This window comes from Polypterus senegalus, chromosome 16, assembly GCF_016835505.1.
Source record: "Polypterus senegalus isolate Bchr_013 chromosome 16, ASM1683550v1, whole genome shotgun sequence".
Taxonomy (NCBI): domain Eukaryota; kingdom Metazoa; phylum Chordata; class Cladistia; order Polypteriformes; family Polypteridae; genus Polypterus; species Polypterus senegalus.
The window spans coordinates 32,673,477-32,699,254 of NC_053169.1; the positions used below are offsets into that span (position 1 = coordinate 32,673,477).

The window sequence follows — 25,778 nt, forward strand, 5'->3', positions numbered from 1 at the left end:
TGTTTAAATGATACAAAATAACAAACAAAAACTGTGCTCAATGACAGATAATCATGGTGTGTTGGCTGGCTTAATAAAAAATGCCTCTTCATATAGAGAGTCAGATTTTTGTGTAGGAGCTTGCTCCAGGCCAAGTTCAGGTCCAAAAAGCAGACAATCTCCTCTGGTAACTGTTGGGTTTTTATACCACCTGTCACACGTGTATGAGTAGCAGGTAGCTAAAGGGCTTGAGTAATTGTAATTCTACACCAGACTAGGGGTGCGGCATGCATTGACTGTCTCTCTCAATTCCCTACAGACCATTCTCTGTAAACCCCACCGGGTTCTGGCGCCACTGAAGACATCACTTCCACTTCCGGTGCCAATGATGATGTCACTTCTGGTCTCTGAGCTTGTGAGGATGTCACTGCCAGTCCCGACCCTTATGATAACGTCACTTCCCCCACCTGCCTTTAAAGCCGCCATCTTTTCTCATAATGATTGAAAACAACTCTGGAAAGCTTTAACCTTTTGCAGCCAGGGCATATTACACGGGTGGCTGCCACAAACCTTTATATGTCTATTGGTCGTTTTTGTTACACACCCCAACCAGAAGGGTCAGGTCAGTTGCTCTCTCTTGGTGGCTTCTCATGGCTGTGGGTGGAAAGGGAGAAATTGTTAGCGTCAGTGACCTCTCTTCTCCCACTGTGGTACCACTTACCTCAGCAGAGCTAGGAATGTGATCCCCAGGCACACACGCGTGACACGGTCCATATGAAAAAGATTCATGCAGACGGAATGACATAACTTATGTGAGAATGTCCATGATAGCAAACGACATGGACCCCTTGGCTTCAGTGGAAAATAGTGGTTTTAAAACACTTGTTCAGATCCTTAATAACAGATGCATCATGCCCTTGAGATAGCCACTGAACTACAGTAAAAGCATTTTTTCATTTTCTCATCAATTAGGTCAATTTTGTTAGTAAATTAGGAAACTTGAACTTACCTTTAACTGTACAAACATATAAAACCTTGATATCTTTTACAAAGCGTATATTATCCATCCATCCATTTTCTAACCCGTTGAATCCGAATACAGGGTCACGGGGATCTGCTGGAGCCAATCCCAGCCAACACAGGGCACAAGGCAGGAACCAATCCTGGGCAGGGTGCCAACCCACCGCAGGACACACACAAACACACCCACACACCAAGCACACACTAGGGCCAATTTAGAATCACCAATCCACCTAACCTGCATGTCTTTGGATTGTGGGAGGAAACCGGAGCCCCGGAGGAAACCCACGCAGACACGGGAGAACATGCAAACTCCACGCAGGGAGGACCCGGAAGCGAACCCGGGTCTCCTAACTGCGAGGCAGCAGCGCTACCACTGCACCACCGTGCCGCCCAAGCGTATATTATTTCTAGCATAATGCTTTAAAAATATATAAAACTTAAGATATTCAAAGTTTTAAATGCGCATTGTGTAGTATGTTAAAATTTTGAATATATGGTAAAAAACTGTTATTGTGTTTGTATTTCCATGGATTATGTCCTTAAAATACTTGTAATCCATTAGGCTGAGTTGGACGCAGCTATCATAGTTCTCCATATTTAAAACATAACCTTTCAGGATATCATGTAATACAGATACATAGATAAATTTTTGAACTGGGTTTGTTAAAAATATATTATCATCAGTTTGTATATGTTAAGTTATCACATTATCTTCACCAGATACAGTACTTCTGACAGGTTGTCAATGTTTCCACTTCAACTCCATGTCTCTGTACAGTAGTTTGTTTCAGATTCCAACAAGTCTAAAGGATCGTCTCCTTAAATTTCACTGATGTCCTCAAGTACATGATCTACTCAGAAGCTGAACAAATTCTGCTGGATCTACTTTAACAATGCCTCTGAGAATTTTGATGACCTGGATTCATGCAGTCTCCTCTGCTCGAGACTAAATAGATTTCTTCTGTTTCTTAAGTAGACAATGGGTAAAATTGTGATTGCAATAAGTCTTTTCCTATAGTATGCCTCATTTGGAGACCTGGGGCCTCATGTATAAATGGTGCGTACGCACACAAATGTTGCGTATGAACGTTTCTGCGTTCAAATCACGATGAATAAAACCTAAACTTGCCATAAAACTACATACAGTTCCACGGTACCTCATACCCTGTCATATGCAAGTTCTTGGTTTTGCAGACTGACGGCATTCAGCGTCAAAGCAATGCTACTGTTCCTGTGTGGTTTATCTTTCTTTTTCAGATGTACATCCCTGACGCGCTTTATAAATACACTGAAATTAACTGCATATTGTTTAATAGTATAAGGCATCTGATTGTAATTAACCTGTAACAAAATAATGGTCCACAGAATGGTCAAACTATTCCAAATTCCATAGCTGCTTTAGCATTGTTACTGTCACTGCACCTTTTTCTTCTTCTTTCAGCTGCTCCCGTTAGGGGTTTCCACAGTGGATTATCGTTTTCTGTATTGCTCTCACTGCACCACTCGGAGCAGCTGATTGGAAAGTGAATTATCAGTATACAGCATCAAGCACACACTGCCTCAGCCATGCTGTCTATTGAACTGCTCCCATACGGCAAATGCTTCAGAGTCTTTCCTGTAAGGACCTCGCGATTCAGAAACAGTTTCATCCCAAGAGCTCTAAACACACTCTATCAGTCCATCAACTGCTTCTTGTAGAACTGTTCGTACTTATAAGTACAATTACCTCACTGTAAACTTGCGATACCGTTATAATATTGCACAACCTGAGCCACTTTATAAAGCGCGTATTTACATATTATGACATTATAATTTTTAAGATAAAATGCAGCAAAATATGTTTATTATATTATACAGATAAAACTTTAACTTCATTTAAATAATCTATATTGTTAATAATTAAAGGACACGTTATCACTATGTTAGCAAGGATCTGGCGCTCCGTTCACGGATTGTTCCTGCCTCGCACTGTATGCTTCTCTGGGACTGGCGTGAAGGATAGACTAATTAAACATGTACTATGAAGCTATTTCAATGTTCCTTAAAAGTTTTGAAGAATCGGCATTATAAGCTTACAGATGACTTAACGTCTATTACAGAGCTGATTGTGTGGCGATTGGGTATTTGGAGAAAGAAAAAGGACAGGAATTGGAGGTTAATAAGTTTGAAAGAGACGTACTGCTGCAATAAATTATTTCATCGAAGGTCGCGCACAATCACTGCGCCACCGTGTTCCCATGTTTAATAACATGCTTTATATCATGTATACATCTCAGTATTTTAGTTATTCAGAGAGCTGTAATATCATGAATGTAATGGATTCTGTGTCCTGTTGGAGGAAGAGAAAGCCGGTTTAAGAAGCAGGTAGTGATTCGCACACAGAGCACATAGAAGATCAAATACAAAACAAAGCATTTAACGTGGTACTTTAGTTACGATGGGATTTGAGAAACTAGTAAATTAAACAATTTTAAGATGGTTTATGATGTTCTACTTTAATGACAAAATAAACTACGTGATTAACGTGGAAATTTCGAGATTAAAGTTGACATTTTGTGCTTTTTTCCCCACTGTGTGTCTATTTTTTTTTCTCTGTACCCTAATGAGCTTTCATATGAAACTCAGACTGTGGGCTACAACTCACCTTTTCACGACGACTTTGATATGTGACAACTTCTTTTTTATTTTGGGCACTGTGCGACTTTGTGAACTTGAACTTTTGAGTTTCTGTTATGTCACTCGAAAAACTTCCTTTTGTTGTTTATACCACTGTTTAAACCAACAAATAGTACGTGTTTCTTTGCCTCCACTTGGTATTGGCTGAAATTCTATTTTCCCCCATGCTTTTCCCATTGTCTTTTCACAGAATGCTGAGCTTAAGGGCTATTTATATTGATTTGCATATTCAAAGAGGCGTAATTCTGGGAGGAGTTGGGGTGGGGCTGCAGGCGTGTGCACGAGCGTTACTTTTCACGCTGATCAGGATTTATGTAGCAGACGAACGTGGAAGTTTGCGTATGCACAGATTCCTGCATCTGGATTTTTCTGTGCGTGTGCACATTCCCACTTTTCTGCCTACGCCATGTTATAGTGTGAGTTCTACGCACAGCATTATACATGAGACCCCTGGTGTATTCTAGATCTATTCCAGTAATTTAGCTGATTACTGCAGATGCCTTCTTGGTTTCCGCTTTATTTTTGTGAGAAAGATATGAAATAATCTGTCCTTTAAAAATGTTTTCAGATTTTCCCAAAGAATTCCTGCTCATTCCTTTGAGTATGCATTTTTTCTCAAGAAAATAATCAATTTGCCTTGGATGTGAATTCTGTACAGTTCTCATCAACTAATGACAGGGGGTTAAGACGCCAACTACGAGATGAGTGTGTAGGACACAGTAATTTAAGCTCCATTTAAGCTCCATAATCAGAGGGGCATGGTCAGAGATAACAATAGTGTTGTACTTACAAGATTTAAAAGTGGGCAAAAAATTATTGTTTATGAGGAAATAAAAAATTCTTGAATAACAATGTATGGGTGAAAAGGAGTATACTCTACGGGTTAGGATTTAAGAACCTCCATGAGTCAGATAAGTTATGATCCATGACAAACTGTGCAATTATCTTTGCTGTATTAGATGTTATCGCCGTTGTATCTGAGGATCTAGCCAAGTCTGAATTTAAAACACAATTAAAGTCTCTGGCCATTATAATTTTGTGAGTGTTCACATTAGGGATAGATGCAAATACATTTTGGAAGAAAGGTCTATCACCCGCATTAGGTGCATAGATATTAATCAAAATCATTTTAGTATTAGATAAATTGCCCATCACCATGATATATTGCCCTTCAGAATCAGATATTGCTTCTGCCACTACAAAAGGAATAGTTCTGCATATTAAGATTCACACACCCCTGGTTTTCTTTGTATAGCTGGAGTGAAAATTTTGGCCAGACCACTCTTTTTGTAACTGAAACTGGTCCTTGCTTAATAAGTGAGTCTCCTGTAAAAATGCTATCTTGGTATTTAGACTTGTTAAGTGCGAGAGTACTTTCTGTCTCTTTAATTCATGATTGAGACCCTTGACATTCCAGCTCACAGTTCGCCATTTGGCCATGGAAGTATTTCTACTGAACTTTTGTTGACATTTTGTAGTCTTATGTTAAGGTTGACATTGTACACATGATAAACTTGACATAGATTTAATATTATTGCCAAATGATACAGCTATGAAGCGTATTGTTATGTTGTCACTAATGGTTATTGGGGTATAAGGGATAAAATAGAAATAGAATTGCTCTCTTTCTTTCCACCCACTAGCTAGCCCATTGTGCCTCTACAAGTGACACAAGCCACACTTTGCAAATTCCCAGTCCTCAGACATGCCAAGAGAAGGAGCACGTCTAGAGCAAAATGAACCCTCCCACAGTGGTGTAAAGAAGGTTAAAACTGAGATATCTTGCGAACATTCAGTCCAAATACAATAGTTAATGATATAATCTTAAACAGTCCAAAAATAATAGCAAAAAGGATATGATGAAGAAAAAAAACTGTCAAAGGCTGGTCACTTAAATAAAGCTTAACAAAAAGACAATAGCTTGTTACTTTTTGGTAGTCAAACTGTGCAAATAATTAATGAAAGAAATTTCAATATAATAACAGAAGCTTTAACAATAATTGTTTACTTTTTAGTAATCAATTGGCCAAAATGTAGCCATAAGTGGCCCAAATGTGCATATAATTAATGAAAAGAAATATTAATATAATAATTGCAGCTTCATTAAAAAAAAACGCGACATCATTATTATGAACATGGAGAAAAGGCCAATTAGGTCTTAGCCCAACTAATCCACAAGCAGGAAGTCTGTAATGCAATAACAGCAATTAACAACACAGACAGAGATAAAATTATTGACCATAAAAATATAACTGACACATTTAGAGAGTACTGTAAGCCCTTATATTCTACTCAGTTTAAAGAAGATAAGACACAATCTAATTAGTTTCTTGATTCATTACAGATACCACAGCTAGATACTCTTAGTGCTGTGAAACTGGATAAACTTCTGATATGCTCAGAATTACTAGATGCTATAAACTCACTTCAAAGTGGGAAAGCAGCCAGCCCTGATAGCTATCCAGTACAATTTTATATATAAAAAATCTCAAATGAGTTAGCTCCACTATTATCAGCAATGATTATAGAAGCTAGAGACAAACAAATTCTACCTCAAAATTTTCGCCAAGCATTAATTACCACCTTTCCTAAGAAGAATAAGGAACCTACTATAATGTGCATCATACAGACCAAGCTGTCTTCATAATAACAATGTTAAGATACTCTCCAAAGTTCCAGCAAGAAGGACTGAGAAAATGCTTGCTTCTGTAATATCACAGACACTTAACATCTAACTTTCTACATTTGTTTAATATATTCACCCATTGTATCTAACACCCCAGAGATCTTATTATGTTTAGATGCAGAAAAAGCATTTGATATAGTTGAATGGGACTATCTATTCACCACATTGCACAAATATGGGTTTGGCTCAAACATATATGCATGGATCAAACTGCTTTATATTAGCCCGGAAGCCTCAGTTCATATTAATAGCATTATTTCAGACAACTTCAAACTAGAACATGGTACTCGACAAGGATGCCCCTTATCACCTTTGCTCTTTGCAATCACCATTGAACTGTTGGCTGTATACTTTCAAAACGCATCAGAAATAGAGGGGATTTTGAGAGAAGAACTTGAACAGAATGATATGGTACTGTATATATTGGACCCACTAAATTCTGTGCCAGCAGTCCTAAAAGCATTAGCAAATTTTCAAAAAATATCTGGGCTTAAAATCAATGATCAGTGAATTCTCTAGCATGTAATATTGGACTGGACACTTTCCCATTTATCTTAGCAGATAAATTTAAATATCTATTGGTAAATATTACAAGTAAATATAAGGCTCTTTTTCAACAAAATGTTGCTGTCTGCATGGAAACAATTACACAAGTCATGACTAGATGGTGGTCTACCCTCCACCTTACATTAGCAGTGAGAATTAACATTCTTAAAATGACCATCCTTTCAAAGTTCCTCTTCCTATTTCAAAGCATCCCCATATACATTAAAAAATAATTTCTTAAGAAATTAGACTCAATCATAACTACATTTATTTGGAATCTGAAACACCCACACATCCAAAGGGTGACTCTACAATGACTTAAAGCAGAAGGTGGCATGGTACTACCCGACTTTCAATTATATTACTGGGAGGCAAATATACAAGCTATAAAGACCTGGACATTAACACAAGTTTATGAATATTCACAAACCTGGTCTGCAATAGAAATAAAATCTTGCAGTACTTCTTTATATTTTCTGCTGTTTAACTCAGTTAATACAAACATATCATTTTGCTAAAAATCCGATTATACTTAATTATCTCAGAATATGGAACCAATGTAGGAAGCTAAGAGAGAGAAGCTTTTATCTGTTGCGCCTCTACATAACAACCACCTTTTTCCACCCTCTCAAACATATACACTATTCAATGTCTGGAGAATGTCCGTAATTAAAACACTTAGAAACTTGTACATAGATAATATATTTGCATCCTATGAGCATTTATGTTTCAAATACAACTTCCCATCAACACAGTTTCTCTACTACTTTCAAACTAGAAACTTCACTAAACAGAACTTACCCAACTTTCCTCACCTTCCACCTTGTTCTATTCCAGAAGAACTATTGATCAGTCTTGAAGACTCAGATAGGATCTCTACAGTTTATAAAAATATTTTAAAGTCTCTTCCCTTCAAAGACTCCAGAGTACACTGAGGAAAGGATCTGTCACTCAATATTTCAGAAAAGAAGTGGAAGGCTGCCATGCACAGAATACACTCAAGTTCCATATGTCCAAAGCATTCAGTCATTCAACTTAAAATCTTTTATTGAGTGCATTTATCAAATTTAAAATTGTCCAAAATGTTTCCAGGGCAATATTCAACCTGTGCTCGTTGCAATCTGTCTCCAGACTTACTAGGCCACATGTTCTGGGTGTGCACCAAATTAACAACATTTTGAACAAAAATCTTTGCATTCCTATCAGACAGCCTAGGTGTCACAATCATTCCTAACCCATTAACAGCTGTTTGGTGGACTCCCAGACAGCCTTAAAGTGAAGAAGGACAATCTGTAATTTCCTTTGCCACACTACTAGCACGTAGACTTATCTTGCTCAACTGGAAGAATCCCACCCTACCACTCTTAAGTCTGTGGGTAACCGATGTTCTATACTACTTGAAATTGGAAAATCCAATTCTCACTTACAGTATCTATTCAAAACTTTTTAAAAAAATATGGCAGGATCTAATCAATAACATTTTAGAATAAGCTTCCATTTCGGGGATAAGGATACCCTTCTTTTCTTGCTCCTTTTATAGAGTAGCTTCGGTTTCTGGCTCCTCTCTCTTCCTCTTGGGTGGGGGTCGAATTTTGCTGTGATTTGTTAAATTTGCCTTGACTGTATAGACTATTACCTATTTCTAATTAAACCCAATAGAAATATAAAAAAGAGACTAAACATTTAATTCTCTGAGTCTGTCCTCAGTGTCTGCCATTCCTCCAATTTTAGTATAATACCTTAGCAGTGATTTTAGCTTGTTCAACAATGCCTCCAGGTTCTCCAGTTGCACATTCCAATGACGAAACATGTAAGAAATCATATCTCCTGTCATGGTACAAGCTGTCTGCCACCTGTTTTGAAATGTATGGGTGTATTTATTAGTCTAGCATTAGGACTGAGATAAAAGAGCCTATTTTTTAAAGAATATGTGCCCCCTGCCATAAACACACACCCACTATGATGACTGTGTTACACAGAAGCCCCTTCTGTAGGAGAAGATGCTGTTAACTAATCTCAAGAGTAGGTATAAATGAACACTACAAGTCAATTCTGCTGTTAAGAGAAAGACAGAGAGAAGTAACCAGTGGTCCTGATCAATAAGGACCAACAGGACAGGAAAGTTTTTATTATTCAATTGTATTACCTTTACCTTTAAGGACTACAATTTTTTGTGTTTTGTCTAATAAAAGGTCTTAAGTATATTTATACTGTCTATACTGATGCCTGTAGGTGGTGCTATGAGAGATGACACATACAGTAGAGAAAAAAATGCAAAGAAAAAGGATGTGTTACATAACTGATTCTGGGCACTGTGCATAGCACAACTACTGCTGGCATAAAACAGCTAAATTTAGAAAGCAACAGAATATTCTAAAATTAGCCATTCATACGTAGGAGATCATTACTCAACAATATAAGCAAGTTACACTTAAAGTGGACGATGGAAACTGGCAAATATTTACCAGAAAAAGAAAATAATGCAAAATTCTTAGTCATAAAATTCTGGCAAATGATAATGCAAAAAAAAAATACCGGTAACAATAATTAGCATAATTTGCCTTGAAATCTACTAATAATGTTACACTATATTTAGCAAGTAAAAGAAAAAAAAACATATATATTGTATACTCTATATATAAATAGATAGATAACATTGTTTTACACAAAAATAGCACACACTGACACTTGCACTCAGTGTAACACTCAAATATGAGGAAAACTGCACCGCTCTGTGTATAGAAAGGCCCTCGGGATGATTCTGGCCATGAATTATGCATAAACACTATTCCTAGTGTTACAAGAAACCTAACCAGAATTGACTACCAGAGACTCCAGTTAATTTTTTAAATCACATGACTTTCAAATCAGACACACACTTAATGTAATTAACCTAAAAGTGCACAGAAAGGACTAACAGCAGGCTGATTGAATCTTTACTTATTGATTAGATGACCACGTATAATGTATGTGTTTGTTCTGTCTTAGATGAAATATTTCATTTTCTGTCTAAAAATTGTATTGTCTGTCTGCATGCTCATATACTGTATATGTCTTTAATGTTGTTATTCCTTTTATTGACTAGTAAATTAAACTCTTTCCATTTAAGTATACCCTCTGTTCCTAGACTGCCAGTTTGTATGTTGAAGCTTTGATGCCGTACAATACAATTCAATACAATACAATTTATTTTTGTATAGCCCAAAATCACATAAGGAGTGCCGCAATGGGCTTTAACAGGCCCTGCCTCTTGACAGCCCCCCAGCCTTGACTCTCTAAGAAGACAAGGAAAAACTCCCCAAAAGAAACCCAGTACTTGGGAAAAGCAGTTCAAAGAGAGACCCCTTTCCAGGTAGGTTGGGCGTGCAGTGGATGTCAAAAAGAAGGGGGTACACCGAGCAGCACTTATGGAATTATAAGAAAAGTTTTAATGTTATAGTGTACGCCAATTTTTAATTTTTTTCATAAAATTTATCTTATGAAAGGTGAAAATGATCTGAAAAGATTTGTTGTGACATCAGCCTTTATGCTAATAAAAACTGAAATTTCAATAAGACTGTAGACATGTGATGCAAACTATATATATATATATATATATATATATATATATATATATATATATATATATATATATATATATATATATATATACACAGTTGTGCTTGAAAGTTTGCAAATCCTTTAGAATTTTCTATATTTCTGCATAAAAATGACCTAAAACATCATCAGATTTTGACTCAAGTCCTAAAAGTAGATAAAGAGAAACCAGTTAAACAAATGAGACAAAAATATTATACTTGGTAATTTATTTATTAAGTAAAATGATTGAATATTACATATTTGTGAGTGGCAAAAGTATGTGAACCTTTGCTTTCAGTATCTGGTGTGACCTCCCTTTGCAACAATAACTGCAACTAAACCTTTCCGGTAACTTTTGATCATTCTTGCACACCGGCTTGGAGGAATTTTAGCCCATTCCTCCGTACAGAACAGCTTCAACTCTGGGATGTTGGTGGGTTTCCTCACATGAACTGCTCACTTCAGGTTCTTCCACAACATTTCGATTGGATTAAGGTCAGGACTTTGATTTAGCCATTCCAAAACATTAACTTTATTCTTCTTTAACCATTCTTTGGTAGAACGACTTGTGTGCTTAGGGTCGTTGTCTTGCTGCATGACCCACCTTCTCTTGAGATTCAGTTCATGGACACATGTCCTGACATTTTCCTTTAGAATTCTCTGATATAATTCTGAATTCATTGTTCCATCAATGAAGGCAAGCCGTCCTGGCCCAGATGCAGCAAAACAGGCCCAAACCATGATACTACCACCACCATGTTTCACAGATGGGATAAGGTTCTTATGCTGGAATGTAGTGTTTTCCTTTCTCCAAACATAACGCTTTTCATTTAAACCAAAAAGTTCTATTTTGGTCTCATATGTCCACAAAACATTCTTCCAATAGTCTTCTGGTTTGTCCATGTGATCTTTAGCAAACTGCAGACGAGCAGCAATGTTTTTTTGGAGAGCAGTGGCTTTCTCCTTGCAACCCTGCCATGCACACCATTGTTGTTCAGTGTTCTCCTGATGGTGGACTCATGAACATGAACATTAGCCAATGTGAGAGAGGCCTTCAGTTGCTTAGAAGTTACCCTGGGGTCCTTTGTGACCTTGCCAACTATTACACACTTTGCTCTTGGAGTGATCTTTGTTGGTCGACCACTCCTGGGGAGGGTAACAGTGGTCTTGAATTTCCTCCATTTGTACACAATCTGTCTGACTGTGGATTGGTGGAGTCCAAACTCTTTAGAGATGGTTTTGTAACCTTTTCCAGCCTGATGAGCATCAACAACTCTTTTTCTGAGGTCCTCAGAAATCTCCTTTGTTCGTGCCATTATATACTTCCACAAACATGTGTTGTGAAGAGCAGACTTTGATAGATCCTGTTCTTTAAATAACACAAAGTGCCCACTCTCACCTGACTGTCATCCCACTGACTGAAAACACCCGAATCGAATTTCACCTTCAAACTGCTAATCCTAGAGGTTCACATACTTTTGCCACTCACAAATATGTAATATTCAATCATTTTCCTCAATAAATAAATGACCAAGTATAATATTTTTTATCTCATTTGTTTAACTGGTTTCTCTTTATCTACTTTTAGGACTTGAGTGAAAATCTGATGATGTTTTAGGTCATTTTTATGCAGAAATACAGAAAATTCTAAAGGGTTCACAAACAGTCAGTCAGTGAGGGCTTTGCCTTTTATTAGTATAGATTAAAGGAAATCCTGAGAAAAGACTTTCACTGAGATAATTTCAACTCCCGCAAAAGAAAATTTCAGGTCCCGCGAGACAAGAATTTTTGCCAAGAGGTTTCCTGCGCTCTCAGCTCCAAAGGGGGTAGGAAATAAAAGACAGAGTACAAGACAAAGTAGAACATCGTAAAGAGGTTCAAAAATGTTGGTGCAATACATAGGCAGAGCAGGTTAGAGGTTATTAAAGTACTAAAATTCGAAAGTCTCAAAAAACTGATAGTGCTAACAAACGGAAATTATTACTTGGTAAAATAACAGAACTGCGAAAAGAGATTGAATATATGAGCATAGGTGATATGAGAGACGTACACTCACCTAAAGGATTATTAGGAACACCTGTTCAATTTCTCATTAATGCAATTATCTAATCAACCAATCACATGGCAGTTGCTTCAATGCATTTAGGGGTGTGGTCCTGGTCAAGACAATCTCCTGAACTCCAAACTGAATGTCAGAATGGGAAAGAAAGGTGATTTAAGCAATTTTGAGCGTGGCATGGTTGTTGGTGCCAGACGGGCCGGTCTGAGTATTTCACAATCTGCTCAGTTACTGGGATTTTCACGCACAACCATTTCTAGGGTTTACAAAGAATGGTGTGAAAAGGGAAAAACATCCAGTATGCGGTAGTCCTGTGGGCGAAAATGCCTTGTTGATGCTAGAGGTCAGAGGAGAATGGGCCGACTGATTCAAGCTGATAGAAGAGCAACTTTGACTGAAATAACCACTCATTACAACCGAGGTATGCAGCAAAGCATTTGTGAAGCCACAACACGCACAACCTTGAGGCGGATGGGCTACAACAGCAGAAGACCCCACCAGGTACCACTCATCTCCACTACAAATAGGAAAAAGAGGCTAAAATTTGCATGAGCTCACCAAAATTGGACAGTTGAAGACTGGAAAAATGTTGCCTGGTCTGATGAGTTGAGACATTCAAATGGTAGAGTCAGAATTTGGCGTAAACAGAATGAGAACATGGATCCATCATGCCTTGTTACCACTGTGCAGGTGTAATGGTGTGGAGGATGTTTTCTTGGCACACTTTAGGCCCCTTAGTGCCAATTGGGCATCGTTTAAATGCCACGGGCTACCTGAGCATTGTTTCTGACCATGTCCATCCCTTCATGACCACCATGTACCCATCCTCTGATGGCTACTTCCAGCAGGATAATGCACCATGTCACAAAGCTCGAATCATTTCAAACTGGTTTCTTGAACATGACAATGAGTTCGCTGTACTAAAATGGCCCCCACAGTCACCGGATCTCAACCCAATAGAGCATCTTTGGGATGTGGTGGAACGGGAGCTTCGTGCCCTGGATGTGCATCCCACAAATCTCCATCAACTGCAAGATGCTATCCTATCAATATGGGCCAACATTTCTAAAGAATGTTTTCAGCACCCTGTTGAATCAATGCCACGTAGAATTAAGGCAGTTCTGAAGGCGAAAGGGGGTCAAACACCGTATTAGTATGGTGTTCCTAATAATCCTTTAGGTGAGTGTATGTTGATATTGTTCAGCTTTAAACTTTAAGTCGGAAAATTGTAGATCGCCTAATTTGTGTTGCCATCAGGGAAAAGTAGTGTTTCTTCCCAATGAAGAGGCATATCTGCAAGAATTAAAAGATTTGTTGTTTGGTGAAAGTGAAATCTACATATGCGAGCGGCAGAGACGTGAATATATATATATATATATATATATATATATATATATATATATATATATATATATATATATATATATATATATATGTTTTGTCCTGACGCTTTTGCTCGTTCTCTGACATCTGCTCCCAACTTGCATCAACTGTACAGCACACTGGGTAATACTATTAAAGAGGCTGGCTAAATATTACACACAGGTCAAGTTCATTCAAAAAGTGATTACTTTTAAGACATGATTACACCAGCACATTTACAGTTTTTTTTCTTCATGCAAATTTTCATCTCATTTTTAGCCCACTGTTAGAATCAGGGTTATATAGTTGGGGTTGGACTGATGGCCTTGTAATCTCATACAACAACACTGGCTGCCACAGATCTGTGATATTACTCTGGCCTTGCAAAGCATTATGGGGCGCTGGGGGAAAAAAAAGTTTATCTAAGACAGCCACACAACAAATTTCCAGGAAAGTATTCGGTGAACACTGTCACCTACAAACACAGCATATTCGCTATGAAAAGTGCTTTCAAGGGTTTGACTGATTAACACTGGTGAGAATGTCATGTTATGGTACATTTCCAAGAGTTTATGGCTTTGGGGAAAGGGTTAACTCAACCTCAAAGTCCCATAATACCTTGCAATTCTGATATTATGAATATTAGTGATTCATAAAGCCCTGGGTGTGTCTTTGAAGTGTGCATTAATTGTAAATGTATTACTTTCTTAGCAGAGGATCAAACCCCATAAGAAGGTTTAAAACCACTAAACAATTAAAAGCACTTTTAGATCATATAAAAGTGTTTCTTGAGTAAGGAAAAATGTCCAATCCACTATAAATGACCTTTCAGAACTTATGAGAAAAAAAACAAGATGCATCTCTAATTGAAACTTTAGGGGAAGCTGGAAAAATTCTTTGCATATAAAGATGTGGAAATTTGAAACAACAACTTTTAAAATGTATCTGGATGAAATACTGGAACAACTTAGCTTGAGTTAATTGAATGGCCTCTTCTTGTTCATCAGATACACAGTAATTCTAAGACTGAAGAGTAATTCAGCCTATAATAGTTAAATATGATTTTAAGAAGAGACCCATACAACGCTCTAAAGAGTGGAAGCACAGGACACAAAATGATTTAATTTCACATCTGTTTTACTGACTGTCTAGCTTGCATTGGTCATCACTCAGAACCACCATATGCAGTATGGACTGGCGAGTCTGTTTCTCGTTCCATTGTCAGAAGCAGCAAGGATTGCTCTGAAAGGAAACTTAGGAGACCTTCTTGAAATCCATTGACTTCTGATTGGCTGTTCATAATGTTCTAAGAACATTTGGGCTACCCCTAATTTTTTTATAGTTTAGGATATTTTAACTAGAGAAATTAAGTGGCTCCTTCTCAGGAATAAAGGACATTGAACACCTCTGGCAGGGTGGCAAGGAGAGTCAGTAGGGCACCCACTTAAAGTGTGTGCTGCACATGTTGTTTTCATGGGAACAGCTTCTGGGGACACATCTCCTTAAAAAATAAATCCCCTTTTATTAAATTCACAGATTTTTTTTCCTGTAGACTCACAGTTGTACAGTATATCACACCTCTGTTGCTACTCCCATTTACGTATTCTTACATTTACCAACCTTTAGGGATATACAATTTACAGCTGCAATGCACTTGCACCCAAGACTACAGTCCACAAGCTTCAATCAGTGGGTTTTGTTGAGATTTCAGCCACGTATGATTGTCACTAAAAGCAACCTGTCTCCCTTATCCTTGACTGACGTTGCTATTCCCTGCTCAAGGTGATAAGGATGATTGGATGAAGTTTTAATCAAAACTTCAAAAATGTATGACTAGTGCCATAAATAAAAGAAAACAGAATGAGACATTTCATACCATACACCCCGGATCGTCTTGCAGTTCTGAAAGCAGGCAAGGATCAGCAACACGTGCAATATGTGTGTCGATGTCCCAGTGGTAACTCAGCATTTTTCTGTGACTAGTGCTCTGCCTCAGAGACTTCTCTACTCTGGTCATCTTTCTATTTTTGGGTAACTTCTCTTTCTGCTAATAAGTTCATTGCCTGACTTTATACAGCTTATTTAGTATGTTTCTCTCCCCAAAGACAAATCTATCTTTGATCTTGGGCTCATAAACCTAATCCCTATCCTCCAATCAACTGTGCTCTCTTCCTGGAACTTGTCTCCAGAAAAGCCTGTTTGTACTTTTCAAACTGTTGTCTCCACACTTCTGAAGAGCACGTGTGCTGCTTTTCTTTTACAAGCAGCGTCAGAAGCAGAGGGATGTTATAGCAAAGTGTTCCTCTAAAACCCGTCAGAAACAGACTTCACACTCAGGGGATGGGGGGTACAGAGATGTGGCTTGTAAAACTATAGAACACAGCAGTTGTTCTCAGTGAAACACACAGTCTTTATACACTTCCACTTAGTACATATTTTACTATCAGAAGGATGCTTCTTTCTTTTAAGCCACCAGTTCAAACTTGTCTTTTAAACACATCATTAAAACAGTTATCATAAAACTCTGGATGTTACAAATACACAGCAACAACATAAATCAACTGCAAAAGAACAAAAAGCGAAGTTCATAAAACAAATGCATTTTGTGCAGTGCTTAACTCAGTTAATTTCTTTTCATTCCTGAGCACAATTTTAGTCCTTATTACAGCATCAAATTGGAATATTAATTTTCGTCGAAGAAATACCCCATTTATTTATTTATTTATTAAACATTTACAATATGCACCATCCCTAGATTCTTCATAGGCTAACAAGACTACAGTACTCTAACACATTATTAATTGAACAAGGTAATATTATTACAAATGTATGCCACAGATATAAAATTTCTTGGTACAAATATAGTCTTTACATTATTCAAACAAATATTCATCAATCCATCCATCCATTTTCTAAACCGCTGAATCCGAACACAGGGTCACGGGGGGTCTGCCGGAGCCAATCCCAGGGCACAAGGCAGGAACCAATCCTGGGCAAGGTGCCAACCCACCGCAGGACACACACAAACCAAGCACACACTAGGGCCAATTTAGAATCACCAATCCACCTAACCTGCATGTCTTTGGATTGTGGGAGGAAACCGGAGCGCCCGGAGGAAACCCACGCAGACACGGGAGAACATGCAAACTCCACGCAGGGAGGACCCGGGAAGCGAACCCGGGTCTCCTAACTGCAAGGCAGCAGCGCTACCACTGCGCCACCAAACATTCATCCTTCCAAAATAATAATTATTGAATATAGTGTCTTTCAAGATTAGCTATACTTAAAACCATTTGTCATGTTTCCTGTAACAGTCCCCGCTATTGGAATGGTCACTGGTGCTGTTTCTCCCTTAGGCACCAATAACATCCTTCTGGTTCTAAGAGCATTGGGACTGATCCAGACTGGATACAAACAAAACAAATTCTAATTTGATCTTAATTGGATGATCAAAACAAGCATTCATATCCGGCTAATACTAAAAGCTTAAAACCAAACCTGAATTCATACGCTAAAGCAAAAACATTCTGAATGATTGCCCTATAAAGTCAAGATGCAATGAAGGCTTTGAGTGTAAGGACAACAGCACCCTAAACAAAATGTGTATCTCTGCATTGTTTGCAGCACCAGTTACTGGTATTCAGTTGTTAGAATGGCATTAAATAAAAAAATTTTAAAAGCCTGGAGTTACACCTTGTCACAGTCTTGGCTTTCATTTGGTTATTTTTATGAGACATTCTTATGACAATTAATGTCCACTACCCTTTAAGGTTTGCCACAGTTGCCAAGTCCTGGACTATGCTGATCTGCGATCCTTCTTCACTTTCTCTGCAGGGTAAATCCTAGTGTCTCAGAGCAAAAAGAGCTCATATCTTTTCAACTGAAACATGTTTACCTCATTTTCTGCCTAACATTGCTAATCACCCTTGCAAATTTATCTGGGATGAGACGGAAACAGAAACAAAACAGACCTGACTGTGTCTTATGCTCACCTGTGTCCATTGCTTTGCTTATAAAAAAAAAATCATGGGTGTGAGAAATTGTTAATCAGAAAGCATAGCAGACAGCCTGAGAACACAGCAATGCAGAGGAAGGCATCAAGTGCATTCTAAATGAGTTTATGGAAAGCAATAACATTGGCAATTACAGAAATGGACTTTGATACATTTCTGCATTTTTAAACCTTGACACAATTTAAAATTGTCAGTGTATTGTATCACTTTTATAGGGTGTATTAAAAGGTTAATTATTAAAACGTCTTTATAAATCAGATTAAAAAAAATGTAGACAATTTCAATTGTCTCAGAAAATTCTAACATTACTCTTTTCTTTTAAGCCCAGACTGCTGTAGGCCAATATAAAATTCCTGATAGTATTATTTTTACTTTTCCCCATATTTCCAACTTTAAATTATCCAATTAATTAAAATAATACTGTCGATACGGAAAGAGTTATTATAAACCTAAAAAGCATCTTGGTTGGTGGCACAAAAAATTAGGTCCAGCATTCATGAGGACTTATCATTATAATCAATAAAGACTTAAAAAAATGAGTTTTGCAGTTTTTAAATCCAGACCTGGGTCACATTGGGCTGGAGCCTGTCCCAGATTGTATAGGGTGCAAGGCAGGAACAAAGGCTGGACAGGGCACCAGTTCTTCACAGTGCGAACAGACACACAAACACAGATGGGCCAATTTAGCATTGACAGTTCACCTAAGCTGTATGTGTTTGGGCAGTTGGAGGAAACCAATAGAGACACAGGGAAAACATAGAAACTCCATGCAAAGAGGACCTGGGATGCAAATCCTGGTATCCTTACTGCAAGGCCTCCAAAGTTTAACAATTCAGTCCTTATTAATGTACATTAGATTTCATGCACTTCTTCTTGATTATTTCCTAAACTATCTTTTAATTTTGGCCTGATGTATGTGCCTACTGTAACAGTTTTAGGAGAATATCTTGTCACTGTTTCATTAATATATATATTTTGTCAATTAAAACGACCATCAGGGCCAGTTTGACAATAATCAGAGCTCTGTCACATCACCCAGCATTTCTTTTGTCCTTTCTGGGCTGTACATAAACCAAGAAGGAGGTTTGCATGTGTACTTGTTATAAGTAATTACTTTAATAATAGTAAACAATAGTATAAGGAATCTATGTCAGATTTAACAAGTGTGGCAAATGAACAGAAAAGAAAAAATCTCTTTATTATACAACAAAGAGGGAGATACACATGACTACAAAAATTGTATGTATTAAGCTGCTACTATTACTAATAACTTTAAGATATGGGAAAGGGTAATTAAAATGAGATTAAGAGAAATAATGCATGTTGCAGAATATCAGTTTCCTTTCAGAGCAACAATGAAAATAATCTTTGCTAATAAAGAAATGTAGAGAAGGGAAGAAAGATCAAGCAGCGGCTTTTTTGGACCTTTAAATAATACTAAGAGGAGATATCTGAAGGTGTATGACAAGGAAACCTGGGCAGTGTGTTTCTTTTATGTTTGTTTTTTTTTTTCCCAGCCGTCTGGAGCTTTTTTGTGTTTTTTCTGTCCTCTTGGCCATAAAACCTTACTTTATTCTTTGTTATTTAGTATTGCCTAATCTTATTTTTATAGTTTTATTTTTTATAAACTTTTCTTTCTTCATCTTGTAAAGCACGTTGAGCTAACCAAGCCACAGGGGATGCACAAACCAGTGTGTTTCTTCCCAAGCCAAGATAAATGGGGAGGGTTACGTCAGGAAGGGCATCCGGTGTAAAACTTTGCCAAATCAATATGCGGACAACAATACAAATTTCCATACCGGATCGGTCCAGCTCCGGGTTAACAACGATCGCCACCAGTACTGTTAGCCAACAGGGTGCTGGCAGAAATTGGGCTACTGTTGGCCGAAGAAGGAGAAGAAGAGGGGGGAGACGTGTCCGGAAGCAGGACAAGAGGAGGAAAGTAAAGAGAGTGGAACTGTGGGTAGGAACTTTGAATGTTGGCAGTATGACTGTTAAGGGCAGAGAGTTAGCCGATATGAGGGGGAGAAGGAAGGTTGATATATTGTACGTGCAAGAGACTAAATGGAAGGGGAGTAAGGCCAGCTCGATCAGAGATGGATTCAAATTGTTCTATCATGGTGTGGATATGAACAGAAATGGAGTAGGGGTTATTCTGAAGGAACAGTATATCAAGAATGTTTTAGAAGTGAAAAGAGTGTCAGGCAGAGTAATGATTATGAAGCTGGAAATTGGAGGTGTGATGATGAATGTTGTTAGTGCATATGCCCCGCAAGTTGGGTGTGCAATGGGTGAGAAAGAGGATTTTTGGAGTGAGTTGGATGAAGTGATGAACAGTGTACCCAAGGGACAGAAACTGGTTATTGGAGCGGATTTCAATGGACATGTTGGTGAAGGGAACAGAGGAGACGAGGAAGTGATGGGTAGGTATGGTGTCAAGGAGAAGAATGAAGAAGGTCAGAAGATAGTGGATTTTGCCAAAAGGATAGACATGGCTGTGGTGAATACATATTTTAAGAAGAGGGAGGTACATAGGGTGACATACAAGAGTGGAGGAAAATGCATACAGGTAGATTACATACTGTGCAGAAGAATCAATCTGAAGGAGATTGAAGACTGCAAAGTATTGGCAGGGGAAAGTGTAGTTAAGCAGCATAGGATGGTGGTCTGTAGGATGAAGTTGGAGATCAAGAAGGGGAAGAGAGTGAGGGCAGAGCCAAGGATCAAATGGTTGAAGTTGAAAAAGGAAGACTGCAAGGTTGAGTTTAGGGAGAAGGTGAGACAGGCACTGGGTGGTTGTGAAGACTTACCAGACAGTTGGGAAACTACAGCAGATATATTAAGGGTGACAGCAAGAAGGCTGCTTGGTATGACATCTGGACAGAGGAAGGAAGAAAAGGAAACCTGGTGGTGGAATGAAGAAGTATAGTATAGTATACAGAGGAAGCGAATGGCAAAGAAGAAGTGGGATAGTCAGAGAGATGCAGAAAGTAGACAAGTGTACAAGGAGATAAGGCGCAAGGTGAAGAGAGAGGTGGCGAAGGCAAAAGAAAAGACGTATGATGAGTTGTATGAGAGGTTGGACACTAAGGAGGGAGAAAAGGACCTGTACCGATTAGATAGACAGAGGGACCAAGCTGGGAAAGATGTGCAGCAGGTTAGGGTAATAAAGGATATCGATGGAAACGTACTGACAAGCGAGGAGAGTGTGTTGAGCAGATGGAAAGAGTACTTTGAGAGGCTGATGAATGAAGAGAACAAGAGAGAGAAGAGGTTGGATGACGTGGAGATAGTGAATCAGGAAGTGCAACGGATTACAAAGGAGGAAGTAAGGACAGCTATGAAGAGGATGAAAAATGGAAAGGCTGTTGGTCCAGATGACATACCTGTGGAAGCATGGAGGTGTTTAGGAGAGATGGCAGTGGTGTTTTTAATTAGATTGTTTAATGGAATCTTGGAAAGTGAGCGGATGCCAGACGGAGTGGAGAAGAAGTGTACTGGTGCCGATATTTAAGAATAAGGGGGATGTGCAGGACTGCAGTAACTACAGGGGAATAAAATTGATGAGTCACAGCATGAAGTTATGGGAAAGAGTAGTAGAAGCTAAGTCAAGAAGTGAGGTGATGATTAGTGAGCAGCAGTATGGTTTCATGCCAAGAAAGAGCACCACGAGGGAAGTGTGACAGTGCTGAGGTCTGCGGTAGGAGTGACGGATGCATTCAAGTTGGAGGTGGGATTACATCAGGGATCGGCTCTGAGCCCTTTCTTATTTGCAATGGTGATGGACAGGTTGACAGACGAGATTAGACAGGAGTCCCCGTGGACTATGATGTTTGCTGATGACATTGTGATCTGTAGGTAGAGTAGGGAGCAGGTTGAGGAGATCCCAGAGAGGTGGAGATATGCTCTAGAGAGGAGAGGAATGAAGGTCAGTAGGAACAAGACAGAATACATGTGTGTAAATGAGAGGGAGGTCAGTGGAATCGTGAGAAAGCAAGGAGAACAGATAGCGAAAGTGGATGAGTTTAAATACTTGGGATCAACAGTACAGAGTAATGGGGATTGTGGAAGAGAGGTGAAAAAGAGAGTTCAGGCAGGGTGGAATGGGTGGAAAAGAGTGTCAGGAGTGATTTGTGTCAGATGGATATCAGCAAGAGTGAAAGGGAAGGTCTACAGGATGGTAGTGAGACCGGCTATGTTATATGGGTTGATGACAGTGGCACTGACCAGAAAGCAGAAACAGAGCTGGAGGTGGCAGAATTAAAAATGCTAAGATTTTCATTGGCGGTGACTAGACAAAGTCAGAGAGGCGAGATTGCATTGGTTTGGACATGTGCAGAGGAGAGATGCTGAGTATATTGGGAGAAGGATGCTAAGGATAGAGCTGCCAGAGAAGAGGAAAAGAGGAGGGCCTAAGAGAAGGTTTATGGATGTGGTGAGAGAGGACATGCAGGTGATGGGTGTAACAGAACAAGATGCAGAGGACAGAAAGATATGGAAGAAGATGATACGCTGTGGCAACCCCTAACAGGAGCAGCCAAAAGAAGAAGACGAAGTAGTAAGGCACTTTGAGCTACATTATTTGTATGAAAATGTGTAATACAAATAACTGTTGTTGTCGTTGTAATCAAAAATAACTAACAACATAAAAAATGTGACAAATAAGAGGAGACAGTCAAGCCTGTTTGTTTACCTAATAGCTAACATATCATCCAGATCCTTCTTAAAGGTTGTCAAAGTTTCTACTTCATCTACACGTATTGGTAGCTTGTTCCTGATTCCCACAACTCTTTGTGTTAAGAAATGCTTCCTGGCTTCACATTTCCCCTTAATTTCCATAAGTGGCCTTGGGCACTTGATTCACCCTTAAAGGATTCTGATGGATATACTTTATAAGTGCCTTTGGGATGTATGAGAAGTATGATGACACTTAATGACACTTGGCTCTTAAGATTTTCATCCCATATTTCCAAATCAGCAAACCAATGGGTCTGACACTGAGGGAGCTGCAGCCTTTCAGTTCTTAGTGTCATTTGCCATCACATCTGCTCTGGTTCTCATTAATTTTCATTATTAGGGTAGAACTTAAGTATAAAAGTTGAATAAATAGGTATATAACATTTCTTCATTTATTATAAATTTATAGGGTTATTATTATCACATATACAGAGTTCAGTGAAATTCTCACTTGCATAAATTCTAATCAACATGCAACACGTTGCTGCTGTCTGGCACCATGATTATTAATGTAAATTTCACACTACTGCTGTTTTCGGAATGCACAATGAGAGAAGAAAAATAAACGATCAGTTAATTAAGAAATGAGAACAATCAAGGGGAAAACAACTGAATGTAAACTGGTTCCAAAAAAAAACCTCCCCCAAAGACTGAATTTAGGAGGTACTGATCTAGATGATTACAACATTAAGAAAGTTACAATTAGAAGAAGTGAGAAAGTGATACTGCTGAATGAGCCGAAGACCAAGGACATGCACTGTTTCTCTTTTATATGCCCTTGCCCACTCTTTGTGTGTGTTACCTTATTTGTTAAAATTACATCATTTACTTCTGTTCATTTATATGGCATCATTCATTTATACTCTGAGACTTATCAACTTGCAAATGCCCTTAATTAATGCCCCAATTATTTTGAAACATTAGCAAAAGACAGACAGGTTAATAGACAGTGCTGGGTTCTGATGCACTTGATATTCTTAAATAACGTTACAAATTAATTAAAATTCTAATGAAGTGACTATCTCATTGTCACTAAGTGGGTAAGGGTAAGACTTTGATTTCTGATGTTGGTGGTTCAACCCCAGAATATATCTCATTGTCACTAAGTGGGTAAGGGTAAGACTTTGATTTCTGATGTTGGTGGTTCAACCCCAGAATATAACCTACAATAGCATACAGCTTGCTTCAACAGTTGCCTATTCACAGTTCTACAGAAGCTTAAAAAATAATAATTACAAACAGTAAAGAATCTCTTCATGGGAAGACAGTATTCTTTCTGGAAGCACTAGCCTCATGGGGCTCACACATGTACTGTACCTATTTACACTTATTCTTAGAGGCCAGGGTACACTCTGATTTAACCTACCATGAATCTCTTTCAAAAGTCTAAGGAAAACTGGAGCATCCAGAAGAAAAAAACACTTCTCACTCTCAATCACTAGACCAATATCCAGGGCAATATTCAAACCAGGACTATGGAGTCAGTATTATGGTATGAGCACATTCAAAAAAGCAAAAGAGTTTGAGGCCTCAAAAAAAAAAACATAAGCCAGGATAGTGTCTTCCATAACCTGCCTAGAATAGGCTGCAGCCCAGGCAGCCTGCTCCCAAGCTCTACTGGCTTCCTTCAACATAACAGACCTAAAAGTTGTTTTGGAGTCAAAAGTTCAAAATATTCATAATGCCCTAAAGTATTTGGGAAATGTTCTTCAAAGGAGATAAACCTACAAAAAAATCTCAGTAATCCCAAAAACAGAAATAAGAAATCCAGAAACCAAAATTAACAAAGGAAAGCAATATAGTAGAACCTCTGGACACGAACGTTTCGGAACACGTACAAATCGGGTTACGACCAAACAATTTGCCAAAATTTTGCATCTGTTCACGATCACACGCTCTGGTGGCGAAAAAAAACACAGGCGGCCAGTTTCCCTATGCGCGTTCGTAAGTGCCAATGATTTCCCATTGTTTGTTTTCCATTTTCTTTTGTTTGCGTATACAGGGCCTAACAAAGCAGCTGATGCTGCAAAAGGAGTTACAATGTTAGATAGATAGATAGATAGATAGATAGATAGATAGATAGATAGATAGATAGATAGATAGATAGATAGATAGATAGATAGATAGATAGATAGATAGATACTTTATTTTTTTTTATGTTAACCAAGCAGAGGCCTCAAGTGCTGGAAGAGGTGGAAAAACTGTTGCTAGTATAGTTGAACGAGAAGCACCTTGCAGGGGATAGTGTAAGCGAAGCAATCATATGCGAGAAAGCCAGGAAGATTCATAGCGATTTGCTGAAAAAAAAGTCCTACTTTGAGTGGCAAAGGTGAGGCATTTAAAGCCAGTAGAAAATGGTTTGAAACGTTTCGCAAGAGAAGTGGCATTTAATTTTTTTTCCATGCCCTTAAAACTCATAAAAAAAAGTGTTTACAGCGAGCGGTTCGTAAGGGTCAAGCACGTACTTTTACAATGTTAGTTTTTCTCTGTTGTTCAAGGGTTTCTCAGTGTTATGCAATGTTTTTACATTTATTTTACTATTAAACTATCGGTCGTGTGCAGAGTTTTGGAACAAATTACGGTTGTGACCTGAGGTACCACTGTAGTTACAAACATGTAGAGCAAGCGAAACTTTACTATTTTGGCAGTGCATTTTTTGTTTTCAGCATGAAAACACACAGCTTGACATTAATTACATCACTGAAGTAAAATTGCAATGTAGTGATCTTCAATTCAGGTATTACTTCTTTTCTTTTTCTTTTGTTCACACTACTTGGTTTTGCTAGATCTTGGCCGTTATAAATCACAACTTTAATTTTTTTTTTATTTTCAGAAAGTATCAGGTCATAAGCTTTTGATTAAGATCAAGATCAAAGTTCTAGCACCAGTAATCCATGAGTAATTGTGTGACATTCAGACAGACCTTAGCATTTTATTAAATACAATAATTACCAAACAGTCTTTAAAGTATAGTAATGTCTCCTTTGTTAGAAGCCTAACATATACTAACACTGGAGTTGGAATTGTAATTGAAATTTTGAAACATTCTAGAGTCAGGACCTTTTTTCAGAGTCCTGCATTTTTACTTCAAATCCAAGACTCTGGAGCTGTGTGGTGG

The 25,778-nt window shown here is 38.2% G+C and overlaps 1 protein-coding gene across 4 annotated transcripts in view; it reads right to left on the reverse strand.

The window, feature by feature from the left end:
- slc35f3b (solute carrier family 35 member F3b) overlaps positions 1–25,778 on the reverse strand; it is a 436,740-nt gene that overhangs the window by 73,684 nt on the left and 337,278 nt on the right. The window contains exon 1 of one of the 4 annotated variants that reach the window (XM_039737732.1): positions 8,650–8,722. The exons of the other annotated variants lie outside the window; for them this stretch is intronic. The gene's annotated coding sequence lies outside the window, so the exon portion shown is untranslated. Of the gene's footprint in view, positions 1–8,649; positions 8,723–25,778 lie in introns of those variants that run through there. 4 annotated transcript variants of the gene reach the window in all.